Source organism: Eschrichtius robustus, chromosome 13, assembly GCF_028021215.1.
Source record: "Eschrichtius robustus isolate mEscRob2 chromosome 13, mEscRob2.pri, whole genome shotgun sequence".
Taxonomy (NCBI): Eukaryota; Metazoa; Chordata; class Mammalia; order Artiodactyla; family Eschrichtiidae; genus Eschrichtius; species Eschrichtius robustus.
Genome location: NC_090836.1, coordinates 48,150,412 through 48,174,871, shown reverse-complemented (window position 1 = coordinate 48,174,871; position 24,460 = coordinate 48,150,412). Strand labels below are relative to the sequence as shown.

General features: G+C 50.9%; 1 protein-coding gene and 1 long non-coding RNA gene across 4 annotated transcripts in view; one reads left to right on the top strand and one right to left on the bottom strand.

The window, feature by feature from the left end:
- Positions 1-19,183, bottom strand: part of ATP23 (ATP23 metallopeptidase and ATP synthase assembly factor homolog) — an 87,951-nt gene extending 68,768 nt beyond the window's left edge. Inside the window, exons 1-2 of the mRNA XM_068561448.1 lie at positions 18,933-19,183; positions 16,988-17,076 (exon numbers count right to left, since the gene is read on the bottom strand). The gene's annotated coding sequence lies outside the window, so the exon portion shown is untranslated. The remainder of the gene's footprint in view (positions 1-16,987; positions 17,077-18,932) is intronic.
- Positions 19,184-19,424: 241 nt separating this feature from the next.
- LOC137775511 (uncharacterized) lies at positions 19,425-24,334 on the top strand. Of its 3 annotated transcripts, none has more exons than XR_011076036.1 (4): positions 19,425-19,464; positions 20,264-20,389; positions 22,237-22,419; positions 23,814-24,334. It is a non-coding gene; the product is annotated as an uncharacterized lncRNA (long non-coding RNA). The 3 variants fall into 3 exon arrangements; XR_011076035.1 differs by having other exon boundaries at positions 19,431-20,389; positions 23,814-23,933; positions 24,056-24,334; XR_011076034.1 differs by having other exon boundaries at positions 19,431-20,389.
- Positions 24,335-24,460: the final 126 nt, after the last annotated feature.

Below are 24,460 nucleotides of genomic sequence, written 5' to 3'. Positions count from 1 at the left end.
ACATGTAAGCATCACCTGGGGATCCTGTTAAAACTTTGCTCACCCGGCCCTGCTTGGCCCGGCCCTGCTATTTTCCTGACCTTATCTCTCACCACACTGCCTTGTGCTGACGTCACTCCAGCCATTCTGGCCTTCCTATCCGTCCTCAGATACACTGGCAAGTTCTCTCTGACCTTTGCACTTGCACAACCACAAACAACAGGATCCCTGCTCAAATGCCACCTCCTCAAAGCAGTCAGTCTGAAATAATGCGCACACACACGCACACGCTCGATCACACGGACCTGTATTATTGTCTGCATAGCACTTACCATTAGCTAAAATCATCTGGTTTATTTGGATTTTGTCTACTGCTCCATATTGTCTAGCCCTCCTAGAAGGTGAGCTCCTGTCTACTGCTTTATCCCAACTCCTGGCAGATTCAAACTGCTGGATAAAGGAAACTCCCTGGCGGTCCAGGGGTTAGGACTCGGTGCTCTCACCGCCAGGGGCCCAGGTTCGATCCCTGGTCGGGGAACTAAGATCCCGCAAGCCGCCCGGCGTGGCCAAAGGAAAAAAAAGAAAAATACTGCTCGATAAATATTAGTTGGTTGGCTGAATAGATATATGCCTGCAGAACTCAGGAGAGAGAGCTGGGGGTGTAGATTTGGGAGCTGGCAGCACAACAATAACGGGTGAAACCGTTTCATGAATCAGTTTGCCCAGTGAGAGTAGGTAGAAGAAGTGGGGAAGACCAGAATAGAATCTAGGAGATGTCTACAGAGTGGAAAAAGGGAAAGGAGCCTGGGAAGGAAACCAAGAGGTGGCCAGAGAGGCTGCAGAGAAGCACTGGAGGAAGACTGGGCCTCGAAACCAGGGCAGAAGAGAGCTCAGGAGCAGGAAGTGGGGGACAAACACAGCAAAGAAGCAACTGAATAGCAAGATGCCCACTGGATTCTGGCCACCAGGAAGTTACCAGTGAACATCCAGTTCCAGGAAAAGGAGGGGTGACCAGCAGCCAATGAACATCGTTGAGTAAATGCCCCAGCCTCCCGCCATATGGAGGGACAATTCTGATGTCCCTCAGAGGGTCCCAAGCAGGACTAAGCCCCAGTGCAACAAGCTCAAAAGTACACCCTTTATTGGCTTGTCTTCCTTTCCTGTTTCATTCTCCCTACTCTACCCTCTCTTCTCCCTCTCCTCTGCTCCCTGGGATCCCCTCTCACGGAAACCATTAGCATTTGAATCCTTTCTCAGATTCTGCTTTCAGTGAAATCCAAACTCCAAACAGACTGGTTGTGTTTCTCATCTCTTTCTGTTTTTCAAGGAGAGAACAAGACTTTCCCTTACATCTCATTGTCTAGGACTGGACCATGTAATTGCCCATGTGTGAACTACTCATAAGCACAAGGGAAGGCGATGATTATGATTGGCTTAGACCGGTCATGACCCATTCCCTGGGGCTGGGCACAGCATCCATTGAGAACATCAAGCTACATCCCAGCTCCATCTCCAAACCATCACGACTCCCATGACGAATGAGTGTGGGGGCCCCTCGTAAGGATGGCACATCTTAACCCCTGCACGACCCACCCCACAAGCTGCACCAACCACAGCTCTGCACTGCTGGATGTTTGGTTCACACCTCCGCTCTGCAGGTCACCATGCTAAGTGCTGGGGGCCAGAATACAAGCAGCGCAAAACAGAATTCCTGACCTGAAGGGCTGTATCATCTAGACACATTACACACACAGGACTATAGTGCAAACATACAGAGAACAGCACAGTTGATTCTACATCACAGAGGGAAGAATTATCAGTCAGAATAGACTAGGTTATGCTGAAGAAACAAACACCCCCTCCGATTTATCTCTCCCACACGTATTTAGCCCTCACGGTGGACAGGAGGTTCTGCTCCATAGCGCCACGCTCACGCCAGAACCCAGCCTGACAGAGCAGCAGATATCTGGATATTGCTGAGCCAGAGGGAAAGAGAGCTTGGGAGGATTTTGAATTAGCAATTGAATTCTTGGCTCAGAAGTGAAATGTGTGACTTCCACTTACAACCCATTGGCTAAAACTGGTCACATGGCCCCATCCAACCTCAGAGAGCCAAGGAAGTGAGAGCCCGCCATATGCCAGAAGGCAGAGAGACAGATATTTGGTGAACAGTGCAAAGACTTCCAGAAAGCATGAAGGAAGAATGACACTCAAACCGAGCTTTGAAAAATAATTTAGCCTTTAATAGATGAAGTTAGGGGGGAGGTGGGAGGGCCTGCCAAACAGAGAGCTGCACAGGAGAAGACACGGAGGTCTGAAAGTGCCTGGCCAGTGTGACCAAAGCCTGGCTTCATGAGGGGTGAAGATCAGGCTGGGATTGGGACTGGGCAGAAAGGCTGAGTTTAGACTGGGAAGGGCTTTGTGTATCATAATAAGGGTTTTATACTCCTGTAGGTTATTGGTAGTAGGGAGTTACCCAAAGATTTTTAAGCAGGTAAGTAACATGACCTGATCTGTGTTCTGGGAGGATAACTTCGGCAGCAAAATGGGAAGGAGATTGGAAGGGAGAGAGACCAAAGGCTGGGAGACTCTAGGAGGAGGCTGTCATAATAGTCCAGGCGCGCAATAAGGTGGACTTGAAGCAAGGGAAGAGCTGGAAGGATGTACAGGAAGAGACACTTCCCATCTAGAAAGGATCACTGCTTTTTTTCTACAAGAGCAGAGAAAATAGTTTACCAACCCCCCCATATGCCATCACTCAGCTTTTTTTTTTTTTGGCCGCGCTGCATGGCATGTGGGATCTTAGTTCCCCAACCAGGGATCAAACCCGCACCCCGTGCATTGGAAGCGCAAAGTCTTAACCACTGGACCGCCAGGGAAGTCCCGTCACCCAGCTTTAACTGTTATCCACACATGGCGGATTGCCAATTTTGCCTCATCTACGCCCCAGCCCCGCCTTCAGTCCACTCAATTATTTTAAAGCAAATCCCAACTACCATATTATTTCATCTGTAATTTCTTCAGTATATACCCTAAAAGATAAAGACTCTTTTTAAGAGTAACTACAATACCACTATCACACCTAAAAAATTAGCAATAATTACTTAACATTATTGAATATCCAACCAATAGCAAAATTTCCCTCATGGTCTCTTTTTCTTCTCCCAGTCGGTTTGTCTGAATCAGGATCCAAATAAGGTCCACACATTCCATTTGGTTCTCCCTCTTTCTCTCTCTCATCATCTACCAGTTGAGGATTCTGGGTCATTTGTCCTACAGAATTTCTGAAATTCTGGATCTAAAACTTCTCCCCTTTGAACAGAAGCAGAGGGAGGAGAAGGGAAGAGGGAAGGGGGCCATTATTCATACAACACCTACTACATGGCAGGCACTGGGTGGGCTCTTTACGAAGATGATCTCATTTAACCCCCACCTCAACCCTCTGAGGTGAGTACTCATTATCACTGCTTTGACAGATGAAGAAACTGGAGCTCAGAGATGTCAAGCAACCTGCCCAACTCACAAAGCCAGAAAATGAAGGAGCCAGGTTGGAACCTGGTTCTATCTGACTCCAGAGCCCCTTCTCTTTCCACTGCCCCAGGGTGGGGAAGGGACTTGACCCACGAGTGGCAGTTAGGAAGGAAACCTAGCTATCCTGACTACTGAGGTAACTTTCGTATTAGTAATAGATACTGTGACTTGAGATGTGCCAGGTACCTTAATACATCACAAGGACCTGAATGATAGATGCATCATTATCCCCACTTTACAGGTGGGGAAACTGAGGTCCAGAAGGGTCAGTGGCTTGCCCCCGGCACTGCAGTTGGTGAGCAGAGCCCGGGTTCACCCCCAGGTTGGTCTGACGGCAGAGCCCATAATTGGCACCACTGCCCTCTGTAGCCTCTCCTCGTGAATGGTTCCAGCCTTCCTGGTGGCCTGACAGGATGGAGCTGCGTGCCGAGGCAGGGGTCAGCAGGCCACCTTTCCTGTCTGGAGTCTGCAGAGTGAGGTCTCACTGTTGGCCCGGAGTGGATCTACTCCCTTCTGCCACATGCCCCAACAACGAATGGCATAGGCTCAGCTCACACAGCAGTGAGGCAGTGAGGGAGGGCTGGCCGCACTGGCCCCATCAATCTTGGTGACATGGACTCCCTCCTAGAGCTTTCTCACGAGGTCCCGCTCCCTGGTGTGGCAGAGCAAGGATCCAGGTGGAGCCCACTCCAAGGGGAAATGGAGGCCACGCCGGGGAAGCCCTGTGAGCCCTCTTCCTCCCCAGAGCTGTCACGGACAATTGAGAGAAAAACCGGGACGTTCTCCCCCACCAGGATATTTTGTATGCTTTGCACTTGCTGCTGCGTTTCCTTCATCTAAAAGCTCTAAAATTTCAAATAAAAAGGTACAATGAAAGCATCAGCAGGATAAATAGCCACAGAGATCTGAGCTGAAACCCTGCAAGCTTTATTCACATCTTTAGAAAAACTCTGAAGGCTCCTAGTAGCAGCTGCAGTACAAAGCCTCACACTTTAATTCTAAGGCTGCCAGAAATAGGTCTGTCAGGCCTGAAATATCACTGCATTTCATTACTCTTAAATGTGCATTACCATCTCTGCCTCATTACCAGCTGGGGGGTATTCTCCAGACCAACTCCAGAGAGAACCGGGAATCTGGGACTTGTGGGGAAGGGGAAGATTGTGTTGGAGCTAGAACATGGGGATGGGAGGGGAGACCCAGAGGCTTAAAGCCTCACAAGGACACAGATGAGACGGAGACCTGCGGAAGCGGAGGATGCTGTTAGTAATGTGTCCCCATCAGGCAGGCACTTGGGAGAGTCTGATGTCACCAACCTGGGCGGTGAAGCCGGGAGGAGACAGGGAAGAGGCAGGCTGCTGGGGTGCCAGTGAGGACTGGCTGTTGAGCAAAGAATGGGGCCTGAAGTGGTGCGTAAAGGGCACCGAGGCCTTCATGCCTGGTGGCAGGTAGGAGCTAGTCAAAGGCGGATTAGGCCGTCAAGGCCTGGGGAATCTGAAATCACAGGCACAAAGCAGCCAATGAAAAATCCTGGAGGGAGACGGCTGCTGGAGATTTGGAAGTTTGGAGCCCGGAGAAATCTGCATGTTTATAATAACACTGACACTCAGGGCGGCTCTGAATAATTCAGTAGGCACTGTGATCTCGTTACAGTGCGTGTCCCTAGGGTACAAAGGGAGAGGGGTTGGATCGGCCCAGGCCGGCTGCTGATGCCTGGCTCTCTGAAAGGGCATGACAGATGGGCCAGCGCTGGCCACCACCCAGTCACGCTTCGCACGATGATTGGTTTTCAAAGGAGGACAGGGTTTGTGAATGGAGCCAGCTTGTCGCTTGCTGCCTTCGAAAGGATGCTGCTGGGTCGCGTGGCCAGCCTGGGCCCCCTTGTGAATGGGGCATCACTGGTGGGTGGTGAACAAGCCAGAGGTGACTCCACATCCCCTCCCCCTGTCCCTGATGAGGCTGAGGCGGAAGGAAGGGGGAGAAGTGCCCTAACCCTTCTCTCTGCTGACAAGTCTAATCCTCCATTGGTCTTCCTCTGTGCTAGCCCTGTATCAGTTAGAATCAAGTTTAGTTGCACATACAAAAAAAAAAAAAAAACTTAAGATGGAAGTTTCTTTTTCTCTCATGTAAAGAAGTCCAAAGATAATCAGAGACCTAGGCCCCTTGCATCTGCTACTCTGGCATCCTTAGTCCTTACATGCCACTCCTGGCCTAACATGGCTGCTCACACTCCAACATCATATCCACATTCCAGCCATCAGAAGCGCAGGGCATATGCCAGCCCTTTTTTTTTTTTTTTTTTGCAATTCCCCAGAAGCTGCCACACAAAAGCTTACACTTAATAGACCACAACTTAGTTAGATGGTTACACCTAGCTGCAAGAGAGGCTGGGGGCCTCCCTGATTGCGCAGTGGTTAAGAATCCACCTGCCAATGCAGGGGACACAGGTTCGAGCCCTGGTCCAGGAAGATCCCACATGCTGCAGAGCAACTAAGCCCGTGCACCACAACTACAGAGCCTACGAGCCACAACTACTGAGCCCGCGTGCCAACTACTGAAGCCCACGCACCCTAGAGCCCGTTCTCCACAACACGAGAAGCCACCGCAATGAGAAGCCCGTGCACTGCAACGAAGAGTAGCCCCCACTCGCCACAGCTAGAGAAAGCCTGCGTGCAGCAATGAAGACCCAACGCAGCCTAAAATAAATAAATTAAATAAATAAATCTTTTAAAAAAAGATTAGGGCTGTTTTACCTATAGGCTTCTGTATCCAACACTTCTCATTTAAAAAAGAAAGAGAGGCTGGGAAATGTGTTGTTTGTTTTCTCTGGCCATGTGTTTCCTGGCAGACAATTCTCCATGGTTCTATTCCATTTCTGCGCATCTTGCAAGTGAAGCACTGACTGTCCTCCATTTTAGATTATCATTTCCAGGATACAGTGAACATCCATAGAAGGTATATAGTGCCTTCCTCTAGAGTGAAGGGCAAGCATACTTCCCATTATAAAAGATTTGGGTTCCCCAAGTTCAGGGTTCCTCTCCTGAAATGCTACTGACTGTGTGTCCTGACATCATCACCTGGCCATCCTTGTGAAGCCCTATGGGAACTGAGGCTGATACTCTTCTACTGCTATTGCTGTAATAAACTGCCCTTCATCTCTGATCCAGGAGTCTCAGCTCCCCGGCAACTATCACAGGGGCTAATTTGCTAGCTTGTAAATAGCATAAAATCTCAGACCTTCACAGTTCTCAACAGTGTTCAGCTGAGAATCAGGGTTTCTGTGGGGCGGTTACTAGAAATCTGCCACAGGTCCCTTCCAGCTGCATAAACTGTCCACACAGGTGTTTTCAGGTACCTCTGCCGCTCCCACAAGCAAACAGAGGCATCAGCCTTCGGATTAAACTCCAGCCACTTCCGCAACTCCAGCAGGTCCTGACATGTCCAAAGCTGGGGGGTGGGGTTAAAACACTTGCTCGCCTCCTCGCCTCTGACCATTCTCTCAGGGCCCCATGGACCTCCTTGTCCCCAGGTGGTACATTCTCAGATTCCAGGAGGATGTTGAATCCTGCTCTGGCTCTGTATCTGGAATGACATGGTGACCTTCCCTCAGTTCCCTGAACCAAACTGCCCTCCTTCTCCATCCCTCACGCCATTTCTTTCAGTGCCCCTCCTCTCCACTCCCCCACCCTCCCACCAATGCCTCCCAGGTCAGGTCCCCCTGACCCACCTGAGGGAGCTACAACCCTCAGGTGGCCTGTTCTGCAGCTGCCTCCCATCCCTAAGACAGTTCTCCTCTGGGCAGTGAAGCTGGGGGTCCAGCGAGCCCATCTGTGCAACACCCCATCCCCGGCCCCCACTCAAGATGCTCATCTGGGGCTTCCCTGGTGGCGCAGTGGTTAAGAATCCGCCTGCCGATGCAGGGAAACGGGTTCGAGCCCTGCTCCGGGAAGATCCCACGTGCCACGGAGCAACTAAACTAAGCCCGTGCGCCGCAACTACTGAAGCCCACGTGCCTAGAGCCCGTGCTCCGCAGCAAGAGAAGCCACCGCAATGAGAAGCCCGTGCACCGCAACGAAGAGTAACCCCCGCTCGCCGCAACTAGAGAAAGGCCGCGCGCAGCAACGAAGACCCACGCAGCCAAAAATAAATAAATAAATAACATAAAAACATAAAAGAATAAAAGGCGCTCATCTGTCTGATGAGCAGCCCCCTGAGCCTCCCTTCCTTCCTCCCTGCAAGCCAGGGCTCTGAAGTCACCCTTAACCACTCCCACCTCTCACCACCGCCCCTGCCATCCAGTCACTAAGTCCTGCCTCCTAAGTTTCTCTGGTGTCTGTTCCCTCTGCCCCAAACCCACCGCCCTGGTTCACACCCCATTGCTTCTTGGCTGGTTTCTCATAGCAGCCACCTACCAGGTGCCCCTGACCTCCAGTCCAGGCTCCACAGAGTGCCCAAGTGACCATTCCAAGACCTAAACTGACTCGTAGCCCTCACCCCCTGCTGAACGAGGTTCAAACGTCTTACCATGGCACCTAAGCCCTTATTGTTCCACCCTCTCCTAAACCACCTGAGGGTAAGCCACGCTGGGCTTCCCTGCAGTTCCCCGAAAATGCCCTGCTCTCAAACACCCCTGCGCTTTCACACCTGCTCTCAATCCTTCTGGGAATGCCCTTCTTCACTCCTCTCCCTGCCCACTTTCTGGGCACCTACCACTTCCTATCCATCTTTCAAGACCCATCTCAAGCATGACCTCATTTGAGAAGCTGTCCCTATGGTCCTCCACAACCCCAGCAGCTGGGCTCTGCCCCCTTTCCTGCCACACAACTGTGCACACACATTATCTCCATTAGGGCATGTCCCCATTACGCAATTATTTGTTCACATTGTCTCCTCCTCCAGATGGTAAGATCCTGGAGAGCAGACACCAGAATTGTTCGTCTTTGTGACCCAGCCATGCTCCATAAATCCTGGCTGACCAAATAAATGGATTGTTTCACTTCACTCATCTCTAATCCCAAGGCTCACTGGATGGTGAGCTGTGACCAAGTAACACAGCTCAAGAGAGAGGTCGCCCTGAGGGTTTCAGGCTGGAAGACGACTCCAGAATGGAGAAAGAGGAACACTGAGGCTGGGGAGGGGTGTATGGGGGTTGCTCCCTCATGAAGACCAAGGAATGGCTGCCAGATAGTGAGGGGCATAGAGAAGAGTCAGGTCCCAAAGGAAATGAAGACCTGGAGCAGCATGGCTATTCCCTGGCAGGTATGTGCATGGTGGAGGGAAGGGGGCAGGGAGGGGAGACCCAGTGGGGTCTGGATTTGAACCAGATGCTACCAGATCCAGCAGGCAGGCCCAGAAGGAATCCCTTAGCAGCACTCTCAGGAAATCCAGGGCTCAAGGTATTTCCTTGGCTCCCAGGACAGGGAGCTCAGTCCAGTGACAAGGGACATTGTCTCCTACCTCACTGCCAAGGAAAGAGACCCTACACAATGAGACCTGGCTCACATATTAAAAAGCTTCACACCCTAGGGACTTCCCTGGCGGTCCAGTGGTTAAGACTTCGCCTTCCAATGCAGGAAGGGTTTGATCCCTGGTCGGGGAGCTAAGACCCCACGTGCCTCGGGGCCAAAGAACCAAAACATAAAACGGGGGCAATGTTGTGGTAATTTCAACAGGGACTTTAAAAATGGTCCACATTAAACATTTTAAAAACTCTTTAAAAAAAAAAAAAAAAGCTTCACACCCTAAATGCAATGTGACATCCCTGATTGGATTTGGATTTTGGAACAGAAAAAGGACATGAGTGGAAAACATGAAATCCGCAAGAAGTCAACAGTTTGGTTAATAGTACTGCGCCAATGTTAATTTCTTCATTTTGACAAATGTACCACAGTTAGGGAAGTTGTTAACTTTAGGGGAAGCTAGGTAAAATGAAGAGTATTTGGGAACTCTCTACACTATCTTGCAACTTTTCTGTAAGTCTAAACTTATTCCAAATATATTAAAATAAAACAAAACCCCAAAAACCTTTAAAACATAAGTTCAAGATTTAAGAGGCAGAAAGAGAGAGAAAGCAAAAGTTCAAAGGGAAGGTAAAGGTGCAGAAAGTGGGATATATGTTTAATTCTTAGTTAGAAATCTGAAGACCTTTGCTGTATGCATTTATCCACTCAACAAATATTTATTGAGCATCTACTATGTGCCAAGCATCGTCTGCAGAGTCGGGGTTACAGCAGTGAACAAAACAGAACCAATCCCTGCCATCCTGGGGCTTACATTTTAGTGAGTCTAGACTCACTAGTCTACACTCTAGAGCTTAATCTGTTTGTCTAACCCCACTCCACCCTACAGGCTCCAACACTCAGCCCCCAGCACTGAAAAGCTGGGCCAGTTCCTCTCGGGGTCACATCAGGGTCCAGGAAGGGCTTGCTTTGACCAGCGAGAGTCAGGAGGCCTGAGGTGGCCCCGGATTGTGCGCGGAGTTGGGCTGCTTCTTGGCTTCTGACTAGAGATGGAACTACATGCCTGGCCTTTCTCATTTGTAACATGAGTAAAGCAGTAAGAAGCCAACTTTCTCCCAGAGATATGCTTAAGTTCAGTGGGCATGAAAGTGTGTTCAAAGGATAAAAGTGCTTGCATTAATACGATTGTTGTAAATATTTAGATTCAGACTAAGAAGTGGGTTAGGACCTCTCTTCTGTAGTTACTACAAACCCTTCTCCTTCCGTCGTCAAAGAACCTTCGCAACTGGAGTGAAAAATCGAGGCAAACATTGCGCGCTCAGCCAGGGTCAGGCCCACGCAGCCGCTTGGTCCTTAGGCAGTCCTGGTGCAGCCGGCAGGAAGCGCGGAGCGTCCCCGGCCTGCGCCCGCCTCGGCTCCCAGGGGAAGGGCCGGCGGCTGTGGCGCCGCGCTCTGGACGGGGATCCGCGCCGAGGGCGCCGCGACAGGTACCGGAGAGCGGACCGCACCCCTTAGGAGGCCCACGCTGGCGACCCGCGCCGTGCCCCGCGAGGGGCCCAGCGCAAGCGGCCCGGGGCGCCTGGCCCCGGCCCAGCCGCCTTCGGAGGGAAAGTTGTTGCTCAACCCTGAGGAATGCGGAGCCGCAGCGGCGGCGGGCGGAAGCGGCGGGAGGATCACAGCGACGGCCGGCCGGGGACCGCGCTGGGGCGGCGCGCTGCAAACTTGGCCCCGTGAAAACCCCGGGTGCGGCGCGCAAAGCTGGGCCGCCCCAGGCCCAAGCCGGCCCACGGCCTGGAGGTGACAACCACGCGGCCCGGTGGTGCAGCGCGGGGCTAGGATGGCCGGGCCCTTTGGGAAGGGCGGTGGCAGAGGCAGGCCTGAGGACAGAGGCAAGAACCTCCCACTGAGAACTCCAGGAAGGCAGAGGTTTTTGTCTTTTATGATCTCGATTAGCCCCCCACGCCTGCAGAGTGCCATGAACAGAGTAGGCGCTCAATAAACAGTTTTGAAAGTGTGATCTAATCCCTCCCGGCCTCAGTTTCCTTCTCGGTGCAACAAACGGTTTGATCTCTGAGGCCCCTAGCAACTCTGAAATTCTAGGATGCTGAGATTAAATCCCATGTGTACTGCTGTGGTTTTGCTTTTAGTTTTTCAGGGACATTTTTAGTGCTACCCTTTATGATGTGCCAGGAGTGAATTTGACACCAGATGGCTTTTTTTTTTTTTTTTTTAAATAAGAAAGAAGACAAAGGGAGGGAAAAAAATATTTTCCAACTGGCAGTGCTGCCAGCATTTTGGAAGAGAATCCAGGGAGGCAAAGAGGGGCTGTTTCAGCCTGATTCTTCCTCCTCCCGCACACTCTGCCACCCTGGCCTCCACCATAAATGGGGTAGATCAGATTGGAGCTTTTTATAGACGAGGCGAAGGGAACATCATCACAGGAAGCTCCACCCCGAGTTAGGGCTTGCTTTGTCCTCTCCTGCTCTCACAGGGGACTGGCCCCTGAGCCACAGGGGCACGGATTCCAGCTACAGGCAGGGCTCCGGCTACAAGCTGACCCTGGCGTTAATTAGAAGAACAGAGAGACACCTGGCAAATCAAAAGCTAGCGTTCCCCGCCTGGGGAACATTAAGGAAAAATAGCCCAAATGGCAGTGTCTCTTCTGGAATTCCTCTCTTGGATCCCAGCTCCCTCTCCTCACACAGGGAGGAGGGGAACTGGTCCTTGCTCAGAATGGCCTCTAGCTCAGTTCTTAATATTGTGGCAAGGAGAAGGGAAATTCCTAGAATGAGCCAGTTTGGCAGTGTGTACTGTGGTGTCAAACAGGGATGGACACCTGCAGTCACACTGCTTGGGTTCAAATCTTGGCTGCACTACCCACTAGTTGTTTGACTAGGACAGTGACTTCGCCTCTCTGTGCCTTAGTTTCTTCCACTGTAAAATGGAATAAACCACCCCCCCCCCCCCGCGCCCCTCCACCGCCCTTGTAGGATTGTTGTGTAGATTTAATGAGATAGCACAAGAAAATTGTTAGTGGTCTGCCTCTTCAACAGATCAACAACGAACGTGTTCAATGTTTTTCTTATTTGTTCAGCTTCAGGATCCCCCAAACTAGGACCTCTTGCTGGATAGGCCCTTGAAGAGCCCCACTGTGGCACTGTCACCTCTGGGCAAAGGGATCTCAATCCAGCTAACTGGTCCCTCCCTCCTCCTTCTTCACATCCCCAGGAGACTGGAGGAAGGCAGCACAGGATGAACAGAAATCATGCATCAGGCTCCAACTTGATGAATCACCTTAAAGGGATGGGGTGGGGGAAGCTCAGTAAGAAATAGGTCACCCTTAACCCTGGGGGAAGAAGGGCACAGTAGGTGAGGAGAGGGGACCGTTGGTGCTAGGCTGGGAGGGTGTCACCACTGCAGTAGACAGTGAGGGGATTGTGACGGTCACCGTGGTATATAACCTGATGAGGTATCCTTGATTTTCTGCTGATAAATTGTTTTCTAGTTGTTTCAGATGCAGAGTTCTTGAATCCTTTACCAGCAAGCTCCTTGAGGTTAGGTTTTATCTTTCTGTTGTGGTATCCACCCCACACAAACTCCCAGGAGAAGCTACACAAAAAGTAAACACTCTGGAAGTGCTTATTGATTTGGTTGAGCTGTTTGTTATGGACTAAAGGTGTGTGTGTGTGTGTGTCCGTCCATCCATCACCCCCCCCCCACCGCACCGCCCAAATTCATATGCTGAGATCTTAACTCCCAATGTGATGGTATTAGGAGGTGGGGCCTTTGGGTGGTGATTAGATCATGAGCCCTCATGAATGGAATTAGTGCCCTCTTAAAAGAGATCGCATAGAGCTCTCTTGCCCCTTCTGCCATGTGAGCACACAGCTAGCAGCCAGCCATCTACGAACCAGGAAGCGGGCCCTCACCAGACGCTGACCCTTCCTGCACCTTGATCTGGAAATGGGAATGTGAAAAATAAATTTCTCTTGTTTATAAGCTCCCTAGTCTATGGTATCATGTTATAGCAGTCTGAACTAAGACATGTTAAAACAGAGCAACAGGTTGGGACTCTAGACTGGAGGGACAAGGGGAGACAGGTGGTAGCACCAGGGTCACCTGCTGGCCCCAAGTGTCTTTCCTTCAACCCACAGGCTCTCTCTCAAAATACAGCATTCAAACTTTTTCAGCCTCTAGAAAGTCAATGACACCTCGGTTCCCAGCCTGTCCTGTCACAGGGGAGCTAATGTCCACGGCAGAGCCGGGAAAATACATGTCTTCAGCTATTCTGTCACTCCTGGCCCGAGTGAGCCTCCAAGGCAAGCTTTGCCACCATGTCTTTACCTTTCTGGAATTCCCAGCCAGGACAGAGCCAACTGCTGCTCCCTGAGACATTTTCTGGAATCTCCACATGGTTCTTCACGTGGCTGGCTCATTCCCACCCTTTGGGTCTCCTCTTCAGAGCAGACTTTCTGGACCACCATCTATCAAAATTAACCACCCCCCTAAGATTACCTTCCATTACCTTATCCTGTTTATTGTGTTATTTACATGCTTATTGTCTCTCTGCTCCACTCAGACTGAAAGTTCCGTAAGAGCGGGGATCTTGTCTTCTGCTCATCACCACATCTCAGCCGCTTTCACAATGCCTGGTATATAGTAAGTGTCTACTTAATAACTGGTGGTCCCCTCCCAGAGTTATTCCCCTTCTCTCTAGCATTTTTAGTCAATTCTTATTTATGAGGTAATTCTTGTACCTTCAAAAGATGCATCAGTCTCCTTTATTTTGAAAACTTATCAATCCTCCTCCTTAGCCATCAGCTTATTTTTCCCTCCTTCACCCCAGGCTACCAGGGAAAGATACTTGGCAGTGTCTTATGTGTCGGTTAGGACCTTTTGGTGGAAAGCAACAGAAGACCAACTAAAAGTGGCTTAAACAATGAACAAGTACATCATTTTTCAGAGGCATACAGGATTGATTCCACCTTCAACAAGGTCAAGGCTCCAGTCAGCTTCTCTGTGATTCTATGGAGACCCCTGGCCTAGTAGGCTTCCCACCTCATGTCTCATTGACCAGGGTTGTATCACATGCCTGGGCCTAAACCAATCACTGGCAAGGAGGCAGAAGCACCCTGACTGGTTGCTTAGATTTATCAACATTCATCGCCTGTGGCTGAGGGGGGTCCCCTTCCCTGAGTACAGGGCAGGTAAATTCCAGAACAAAATCAAGGCTTACCAGCCCAGAAAAAAAGGTAGGGAGCGGCTATTGAATCTGTGAGCTGCCCAATAACCTTCCAATAAACTGTTTTTCTGCTTAAGTTAGCCAGAGTTGGTTTCTGTGGCCTGTAACCACAGAATTCTGGCTGATGCAGCTCTGGGGCTGCACAGTGAGGAGTGACAGAAGTGGCATTCATGGCCAGGAAGGGTGATGTCAGCACACAGCCGTGAGATGGAATAGAACGGCCACACAAGGAGCAGGCGTGGAATAGCTCTAAGACCCCGGAAACAGCCCGTGGGGTTTTGAGAGCTGGATGATTAGGGCTTAGAGCCAGAGGCTGTATACTTCAAGTGACTCTACTGTGATTGTACCCCCAGGCTATGTAACCTGGGGAAGGTGGGTCACATGGAAGTTCAGTAAATATTGAAGTGGACTGAAGTGACCACCCTCCCTTTTAAAAACTCTATCCTTCCTCCGTGTCCAAGAGGCCATCCATGTAGATGACTGAAATGACTGGCCTTTCCCACCCACCGCGTTTCCTGCAGAAGACTTGAGCAATCACACAGCCCTTTCCCCCCACCTCACATCTCGCCCTCCTCAGGGACGGGCCTCTTGGTGGTTCTGCCCTTGAGCGGCTCTCCCACCTCTGGACCCAAGACTCCACTGTCACTCCGACCTGCCTCACCTTCAAACCTGAGCCTCAGACCCGCCCTCTCTGACCTTAAACTCCTTTCTTTCCGCTCCTCTTCTCGGCTGCCCACTCCTCTGAGCCTGCTTCGAAGAACTTGGTTCAGTCCCTGGCACATAATCAACATCTGATTAGTGGTTATCAAGACTGTCTCATCCTCTTCTGCCTGCTGGCGAATGGCCTGCCCCAAAGCCAGTCACTTTACTGCCTCTCCCCTCCCCCCTGTCCCCATTCTAGAGCACCCCCCAGCCCCTCACTCTCTCCCTCCCAGCTAGGGGTTACTCCCTGCCTCTCACTACCTCCTTCCCTGTTCCTTGCTGCCTTCTCCACTGATTCTCAGTCTCACCTCACCCAGGCCTCACTGGGGCCCAGTAATCCTTATTATCTCTGGGGGCCTCCCAATCAGGTTCCCACAGCAGCTCTTCTAAGCTCGGAAGCTCCTCTCCTCCCCTGCTCACCTCCTCCTACAGATAACCCCCTCCCTCTTTGTCAGCAGCAGCAGCAGTGTCAGGCACAGACGGCTCTACTGTCCACCTCAGGGAGACATCTCAGACCTGTGGTCACAAGATGGTGGACTACAGCCCTTTCTGTCCCCTTTTTCTCTCAAAACATCACCCTCAAAACAAGGAGAATCAGAAACAGAAACCCAAGCTCCACCTTCAACTAAACTAGGAGATATTAAGAGTCCTGAACTGGGCTTCCCTGGAGGCGCAGTGGTTAAGAATCCCCCTGCCAATGCAGGGGACACGGGTTCGAGCCCTGGTCTGGGAAGATCCCACATGCCGCGGAGCAACTAAGCCCGTGCGCCACAACTACTGAGCCCGCATGCCACAACTACTGAAGCCCGCACACCTAGAGCCCGTGCTCCGCAACAAGAGAAGCCACCGCAATGAGAAGCCCGTGCGCTACAACGAAGAGTAGCCCCCGCTCGCCGCAACTAGAGAAAGCCCGTGCGCAGCAACGAAGACCCAATGCAGCCATAAATAAATAAATAAAATTTAAAAAAATAATAATCCTGAACTACATCGTATGAAAACAGAAAGTGTATGGGAGAGTGGCAAGAAAGGCAGGCCCAGAACATCCAGAGGCACATGCCCACGAGAAGCAAGTGGACTCTCCCCTCAGAGAGGCTAGGAATTGGAAGGAGTCAGTAAACTAGAAGGCAGGGGTCTAAAAGCTGGGGGCTTGTTCAAAGACCTACTTAAAGTGCAATCTGATCGTCAGGAAACTCAATGGTATCCAGCGCAATGAAGTGATTTACTGTGTCCCCTTCCCCACTCATGCAGGAGACAGGAAGATCGATACTAGAGATACAGTATTGAAACAGAGAGATTCTGGACTTTGCGGGGGGTCGGGGGGAGAAGAAGGAGTGGGATCCAAAGCTGAGGGAGGGGGGTTCCCTGGTGGCGCAGTGGTTGAGAATCTGCCTGCCAATGCAGGGGACACGGGTTCGAGCCCTGGTCTGGGAAGATCCCACATGCCATGGAGCAACTGGGCCCGTGAGCCACAATTACTGAGCCTGCGCGTCTGGAGCCTGTGCTCCGCAACAAGAGAGGCCGCGATGGTGAGAGACCCGCGCACCGCCATGAAGAGTGGTCCCCACTTGCCGCAACTAGAGAAAGCCCTTGCACAGAAACGAAGACTCAACACAGTCATAAATAAATAAATAAATAAATAAAAAAGAACGTGAATTTCTAAAAAAAAAAAAAAAGCTGAGGGAGGGACTTCCCTGATGGTCCAGCGGTTGAGACTGCGCACTCCCAAAGCAGGGGGTCTGAGTTCAATCCCTGGTTAGGGAACTAGATCCTGCATGCTGCAACTAAAGATCCCACATGCCCCAACTAAAGATCCCACATGATGCAACAAAGATCCTGCGTGCCGCAACTAAGACCCGGCGCAGCCAAATAAATAAATATTAAAAAAGAAAGAAAGAAAGGAAGGAAGGAAGGGAAAGGAAAGGAAAGGAAAGGAAAGGAAAGGAAAGGAAAGGAAAGGAAAGGAAAGGAAAGGAAAGGAAAGGAAAGGAAAGGAAAGGAAAGGAAAGGAAAGGAAAGGAAGAAAGAGTGAGGGTGGGATAAAGCCATTTTAGGTAGGCAAAAGTCTCTAAACTCTTACCTCCCAGGCATTCTTTCTCAGGAAGCTACTGGAGGATGTGCTTCATCCAAACAACGAAGTAAACCGAGGAAGAGGAAGACACTGGGTCCCTGAAAGAGGAAAAGGGCAAAGTGAATTCTTAATTACTGGCCATGGGAAGTCCCAGGGTGACAGGTGTGCTACAGGCCTCAAGAGCAACGCATCCAGAGAAAAGCAGAAGGATGGAGCACCGCAGGACAAATGTCTCCAAGGAGAAACAAAACAGAACCAATAAGATTATATGACAGGTTTGGCCATATGCAAAACTGTACTGAGAAGGCGTTTTACAGAGCTGTTGAAGGGTGTGGGAAGATGGAGTCAGAGATTCAAAGAAAACCAAGCAAATAAAAAATGAGGCAATTAACTCCAGGAAAAACAAAAAAGTAGTACAAGAAAGGAAATGTAAACAGAGCACACAACAAAAAGTTATATTAGAAAAGGAAATGGAACCAGCATACTTGCCTCAAAAGTAAACAATATTTTCAAAGTCAATAATGAGATCACTGAAGATGGATTTAACCCTAAATTGTGATATAAACATAATGGGGGTGGGAAGAAGGGAAGAAGCAAGGAAGAGAACCAAAACCCTCATCTACCAAGACAAGGAGTCAACAAATTAGATAAATGAACCCAGAATGGCAGTACATATAATATTTAGAAATAAGGAAGGAAATACCAGAAGACACAGCTAAACGAGTTGAAAGCGGTTGCCCCTGGGGAGTAGGATTAAAATTGGGAGAAAGGCCAGTGGGACTTCTGTTTTTATTACAAGCCCTTTAGAATGATTTGATTTGTAAGCAATGTGTTTGTATTAGCTCGATAAAAATAAATACTAATTTTATAAAGCAACTATAAAAGGAGGTGTCACATCCTCCACTACAGAATGCCTGAGGAACTCTGTGTAGACTCAAAGGAGCAAGGGTCTCCCAATCCTCATCCCCTCCCAGATGGGCATTACTCATCAGCTCAGCCCTCTTCTCCCAGATGCACTCTCTCCATCTCCTCCTGTTCTGTCGGCCATTCACAGGGTGGCTGTACTCCAGCCCTACTGAACTGTCAGTGTCCAGAACGTGCTTCTGGGACTTCGCATGCACCACGCCCTCTACCTGGAAGGTTACTCTTTCCTATTCCACTCTCACCCCAACCTATATAGGATAGTTTAAACTTCAGCGCTCAGCTGAGATAACACTTACACCATAGCCATCCTCCTTCCCACCCTAGTCTGGGCTAAATGCTCTTCCTCTGTGTTTTCCTACAACTCTGCGTCCCCACTGTCGCTCTTAGCACACTGCTCTGTAAATATCCCTCACTTGTTTAGCTTTCCCACTAGACTGTAAGCTCAATGAGGACAGGAACTCATTCGTAATCACTCTAGTTCCAGGTCAGGACCTGTGACTGGTAAAATAGTCGATGATCATGCAAATGGCTAAATACGTGATTCACATTTAGTAAGAGCTCAATAAAGATTTGAAAGAGTAATAAATATTCAAATGCAGACCTCCCCCTCCATCCAAAATATGCCTCCCTCCTGTCATCTCCATTCTACCCTCTATACTCTCCCTCTCCTACAAGGTCAAACTTCTCAGGCAAGTTGGCTGTGGCCAGTGCCTCAACTTCCAGTCTACCCACTCCTGCCTTGACCTCATAAAGCAGCCAAGGCCCCTTCACGGGACCAGGTTCAGCTCCACTAAAGGGATTTCTAACTGAGTTCACACTAAAATTGACGGAGCAGTTTAGAGACTGTCTGCACAGCCCGGAAGGAAAGCAACCCCCTCTTAGTTTTCTTGTCCCCGGGCCCAAAGTACAGCTCTCAGAGGCCTGGCTGGGCCCCAGGCTAAGCAGAGGGGACACGGTTAGCTCTTGACTTGGGCCTAACAAAGATCCGTCTTGGCATAAACTAAGCGACTGGCTCTACCCAGTCTCTCACCTCCCTGTCCATTTTGCTTTGGTGACTCCCGGCCAGTGTTTCCAATGGGAAAGGCGTGAGGCCCCTGCCTGGGTGCAGGGAGGCCTGGAGGTAAGAAGCGTGAGTGCTCAGCGTGGGCCAGGCACACAGTAGGCGCTGGAGGGTAAAAATCCGCCTGGCATCACTCCCCAAACGAAGCTGGCCTCCACGAGGTCTGGGGAGAAGGCACCGGATCCGCCTCACTGCAAAGCCTCTAGGTCGCCCGCCTAGGTCAGGGGCGTCCTGCCGCCCCACCCCCATCGCGCCACGTGACCTCAAAGGGCCGTCCGGGGTTTGGAATGCGGCAACCTCAGCTTTGCCCCCAAAGGGGCCGGCGGAGCGCCTGCGGAGGGAGGGAGAGAAGAGGGAGGGAGAAAGAAGTGGCCGCACCCGCGGCTCGGAGGACTGGAGGGGTGGGGGTGGGGCGCAGGAGGGGGGGCCCTTCTCTCCTTTCCCCAGTGCGCGCGCTGGAGGAGCGAGGGAAGGAGGTGGTTTGCCTTCGTCCAGGAGACCTGTAAATACGGGTCGAGAAACTCGATCTGCTCCTGTCGCTTCCCTATTTAGGAGAAGGGACGGAGCCAGGCGATTAGTGGCTCCTGGGGGCGCAGGTCACGTGGCCTCCCAGGACTAGGTGGGGGGAGGGGGAGGCCGTGCTCCCGAGGAACCGGGATCTAGGGAGGCCGAAATCCCGGCCAGGCCCGGCGGCTCCTGTCCCAAATAGTTTCATTTGTCCTTATCTTACACGCTCACATACTGCCCGCGGGGTGGGAGGGTCGAGGGTCTACCCTGCTGCGGGTTCGTCCACGGCACGCGCCCTTTCTGAGTGCTGGGCGAGGTGTGTCTGTCGGTGTCACCAAGCCTCAGTCGGCTCCGGCCTCGTTTGCAAAGCCCGGGTTAGATGTGACCAGACTTCCGAGTCCCAGACTCTTGTGCCTGTGGTGGCCGTCAGGCTCTGAGGCTCTGCTCCGGGTCTGGGACTCCCTGTCCTGGGTGGTGGAGAAAGTGTCTAGGAGGCTGGCGTCCTGCCTCCGAGCTTCCCTGGCTCAGTGGCCTGGGAGACCAGCAGTGCCCCGGGAGGAAAGTGCCCATCGGGACTGGCTTCCAACAGAGCCTACTGTTTGCCACTCTCTGTGAGGGCATGAGGGGAGTGGAGGAAAAAAGACAGTGCCTGCCCTCAAAGGAGCTTACTCTGGAGTGGGGGCAACAGTCAAGTAAACCAGAATGAAACTACAGGAGCACAGAGAAGCATCTAAGTCCCGCTGGGGACCTGGGAGGATTTGAGGAAGAGGTGGCACTTGAATTGTATTTTAAAGGTTGAGGAATCATCACACACCGGAGGGGGAAGGGCACGCAGGCAGAAAGAACGGCCTTTGCAAAAGCGTGGAAGCACACGGTGCCAAAGAATCACAGGTGCCTCGTTCCTCCGGACAGAATCACGGGTGAGTGTGGGGAAGGTGTGCGAGATGGGTGGGGTAAGCCACCAGGAGCCAGAGCCAGGCATCTGTGCTTGTTCTGAAAGTCGTGGGGAACTGCTGAATCATTCCATATAGCCAGGATCAGATTTGCATCTTCTAGGAGAGCTGGGGATGGATTTGGATTTGGGCCCTAGAGGAGAGAGCTTGATGCGGAGCCTGTTGCCAGCCTCCCCTGAGAGAGTGGTAGTGGGAGTGGGAAGAATGAAAAGGCCTGACAAATACTTGCGAGGGGAAGAGCCACTTGGCCTCAGGATGGATTGGGGGGGGTGGGTATGAGTGGGGAGGAGGAGTCTTGAGTGACCTCAGGCTTCTGGCGTGGGGAACTGGGCAGATGATGGATGCAGAAGGCAAGGTTGATGATGATGAGAGTAATATTTATTGAGCACCTCCGGTGTTCCGGGCGCTCATCGCTTCACATATTATCTCATTTAATCCTCACAGTGATCTATGAAGTAGGTACTATCATTATCCCCATTTTAAGACGAGGAAACTAAATCACGAGGCTCAATAACTAAGTGGTAAGGTTGGGATGATGAACATGCCTGCACCTTGCCGAATGCATCATCCCAAATCTGAAGCCCCAGTGAGGTTCCCCGGGCTACTCTACGTAGAATCTATACCCACCACCACTGGCTCCTCCCTCCCTCCCCAGCCTCCACATCTGGCACCCCCACAACTGTTCACTCACTGTCACCAGATCTGTCTTTCATCCCACCCCACCTCACCCCCAGGACCTTGTCTGAAACAGCCATGCAAAAGCCTTGTGACAGGAGGGCACGGGGCTCCGGAACCCTGGTGCTGAGACCCCACCTTCCCAGTTACAATACAAAACGGAACTGAGACTCTGCAGGAACAATCAGAGAAAGCAAGAACATGGATGTGTTCTGTTTGTAATAAAAATTTTCTTAAAACATTTTAATGGAACATTTCAATGACATCAGAGGGTCAAGAAAGGTCTGTCTCGGCCCAACCCTGTGTTTATTTTCTGTGGGGAAAGGGGCAGGGTTCTGGAGCAAGCGTGCACCTCCCATGGAGGAAGCTCCTTCAGCTATTTCCCTTTCCCAAACCTTGGCTCAGGAACAGCCAGTCCAACCGGAGGAGCCATGGGAGACAGGAATGGCACTCCTTTGAGCCACACCCTCACTACCCCACTGCCTGCATTCAGGTGGTGGTAGGGGCAGGAAGGGGCTGTTGCTTCCAGATTGCCTCTCAACAGCCTTCCGGTAGAGGTAAAGGTAAGATACGGGGAAGAAACAGGTAGGTGACCAGAGATAGTTTGTAAGCTTTCTCTTGGGAGAGGTGTTAGGCCTAGAGAGCCCCGGCCTCAGCTGTCACCCTTGAACCTAATTAAACAGGGCCCACCCAAAGTCACACAACCAGCAACTGGCCCAGGGCCTGGAGGGAGGAGGGTATTTATGAGGCTGTTTGAGGCAGAAGTTAGGCCTCCCACTTCCCCAACCCCCTTAACTGTAGGAAAGATGCCCATCATGACCCCAGACAGCTTTCTGGGCTAAAGACCTGTAATCTGGGGACAGAGCAGTGAGAAGCCCATGGCATCAAGAGTGCAAGCCCTGCCTGTCTGTGTTTCAGGCTCCAGTAAAGCTGCCATTGCTTTTGTAGTTTCTGGAGGCACAAAGGTCCTCACCAGGCTTCACAGGGACCTTCCATCATCTCACCCCTCTGCCCTTGGTTCTGTTAGCACCCCTGTGCCTCTGGTCTTAGAAGGGTTCTGTGTGTTTTCTTAAAAATGAACCTTTCTTTGACCTCAGAGCATAGAGGTACTTGAGGGCCACCTCCTCTGTATCTTTCAGGGACAGCTAGAGCCCTACACACAGAAGGCGTCCACAGCACACAGAGAAGAAAGCAGTGTGGTTCCAACTATGGGTCACAGCCTGGTGGTGGGTCATGAGATCCATTTAGAGAGCCATGACCAGCATCTTAAAAAAAAAGAATACAATAAATAGAAAGTATCAGAGTGCGTGCACATAGCAAGGGTAAGTATTGTTTTTGAAACTTTTGTTTCAGTTATCTCACAATACAAAATGTATTTCTTGCTGTGTGTCTTACTGAAACCCTGGTTCAGAGCACTGGTTAACACATAGACTCACAAATACATAAAGAAAGTCTGCCTGCTCTGTGTCAGGCACTATGCTAGATCCAAAATGAATAATACAGTCTTAATTCATCTTCTGGTTGGGAACTCTGTAAGCAAACTATCTGCAAGAAATGATGCTAAGTGCTCTGAGAGAGTACGTAGGAGGCTATAAAGCTCTGGCTTGAGAGTGGGTATCTGGGAGGGCTTCCCAGAGGAGGTGATGCAGTCAGAGTTCTTAGCAAGAAAAGACAGTGACCAAAAAAGAAAAAAAAGGACAGTGACTAGGTTCTGGTATCTCTTCCATCTTATAGATAGGAAAGGAACTAGGTAAAGTGTCAAGATTCAAGTCTTAAAGTCAAAAGAGAACTTCTAGGGAGTTCCCTGGCAGTCCAGTGGGACTCAGCGCTTTCACTGCCATGGGCCCAGGTTCAGTCCCTGGTCCAGAAACTAGGATCCCGCAAGCCGCGTGGCGTGGCCAGAAATAAATAAATAGATAAAAAGACAACTTCTAGTCCTGCCTCCTCTTCTTAACAAGCTGTGAGACCTTAGGTGAGTCAGTTAACCTTTCCAAACCCTGTTTCCTCATCTACAAAATGGGCACATCTGCTCTGTCAACCTCGAAGCAATAAGAGATCAAATGTGACAGAAAATGTATGTGAAAGTACTTTGTAAACTATAAAAGGGGGAGGGATTGTCTCTATGGAGGAGGAAATTACAGTGTAGAGAGGTGAAGTGTCCCGCCCAACACTACAGAGTGGGATGGGAGGGGTGGGGGGGAGCAGGTACTCCTCAATCCTCAGTCCTCAGCTCCTGCCTGCACTCCCCCCTCCTCCCACCGCAGCAGCTGAACTACCCCACTAGAGGGTGGGGGGAGGGCCCCAAAAGGCCCCCTAGCAACCTATTAAAGATTTACCTCAAAAATCCTTTTCTATTCATGACCTTTTGACCTTTTGACAAAGATGGGAGGTAAATATGTGAGAACTCCTCCCTTTCCCCTTCTGTTAATGAATTAGGATCTACCCAAACTCAGTGTTTAAAGTTACATAAGCATCATTCAGATCTTCTGTACCAGCTACTTTCATTTTGGAAAAACTGCATTTCCATTAAAATGGTGTTATATAAAAAGGTTTTATGTATGTATGTGTAGGAACAGAAGGAACAGGTGCACGTGAGCACTGTGAAGGCACACAGGCACATACACATCACAACCTCACCTGTCCTCATGGGGAGCAGGTGTTTGATAGTTCCTGGTGAGTTAAGATGTGACCCGCTTGCTTGTCCTCCAACCCCCAGTGAGACCTGGTGCATGTTGGGCAATGGGAACTGCAGCAGGAAGGCCATCAGCTGCCCCCCACCCCCACCCCCAGGGACCAGAGAAATCCTGACCTTCCTGAAAGTTCCTTCCTTGGCAGGGTGAGTTCCATTGAATCATAAACTATCGGGGTTGGAAGTAGCTCAGAAGTCACCCAGTGCAATCTCACTGGACATTACTCTCACCAGCCTTGACTTGAACAGCTCCCTTTCTCCCAAGGCAGCCCATGTCACCTGTGGACAGCTGTGCTCACTGGAAAAGACCTGATACTGAGCTGAAACCTGCCCTTCTGGAGCTCCCACTTCTTGGGAACAAATGTATATCCCTCACCTAGTATCTTGAGCAGGAGGCTCACGAGAGCCCAGGAGCCATAGCCAGCAAAGGGTGCCTGGGGCCTAAAAGCAAGCAGGGAGGGCAGCAAGAGCCCACAAAGCTGAAGCTCTACCCTTAAAGACCTCTGTCCATCTAAACTGAGGCTAGGATTGTGAGGAAGGGGGAGCGAAGCGGGCAGGGCTGGATTGGGAGGAGGGGAAGAAAGAGGGGAAGTCTTGAATGGGAATAAGTGAGTGGCTTTGAGCAAAGCCTGGCTCCTTATGTCTCATTTGAAGTGGGGGGGGGCGGGAGGTCA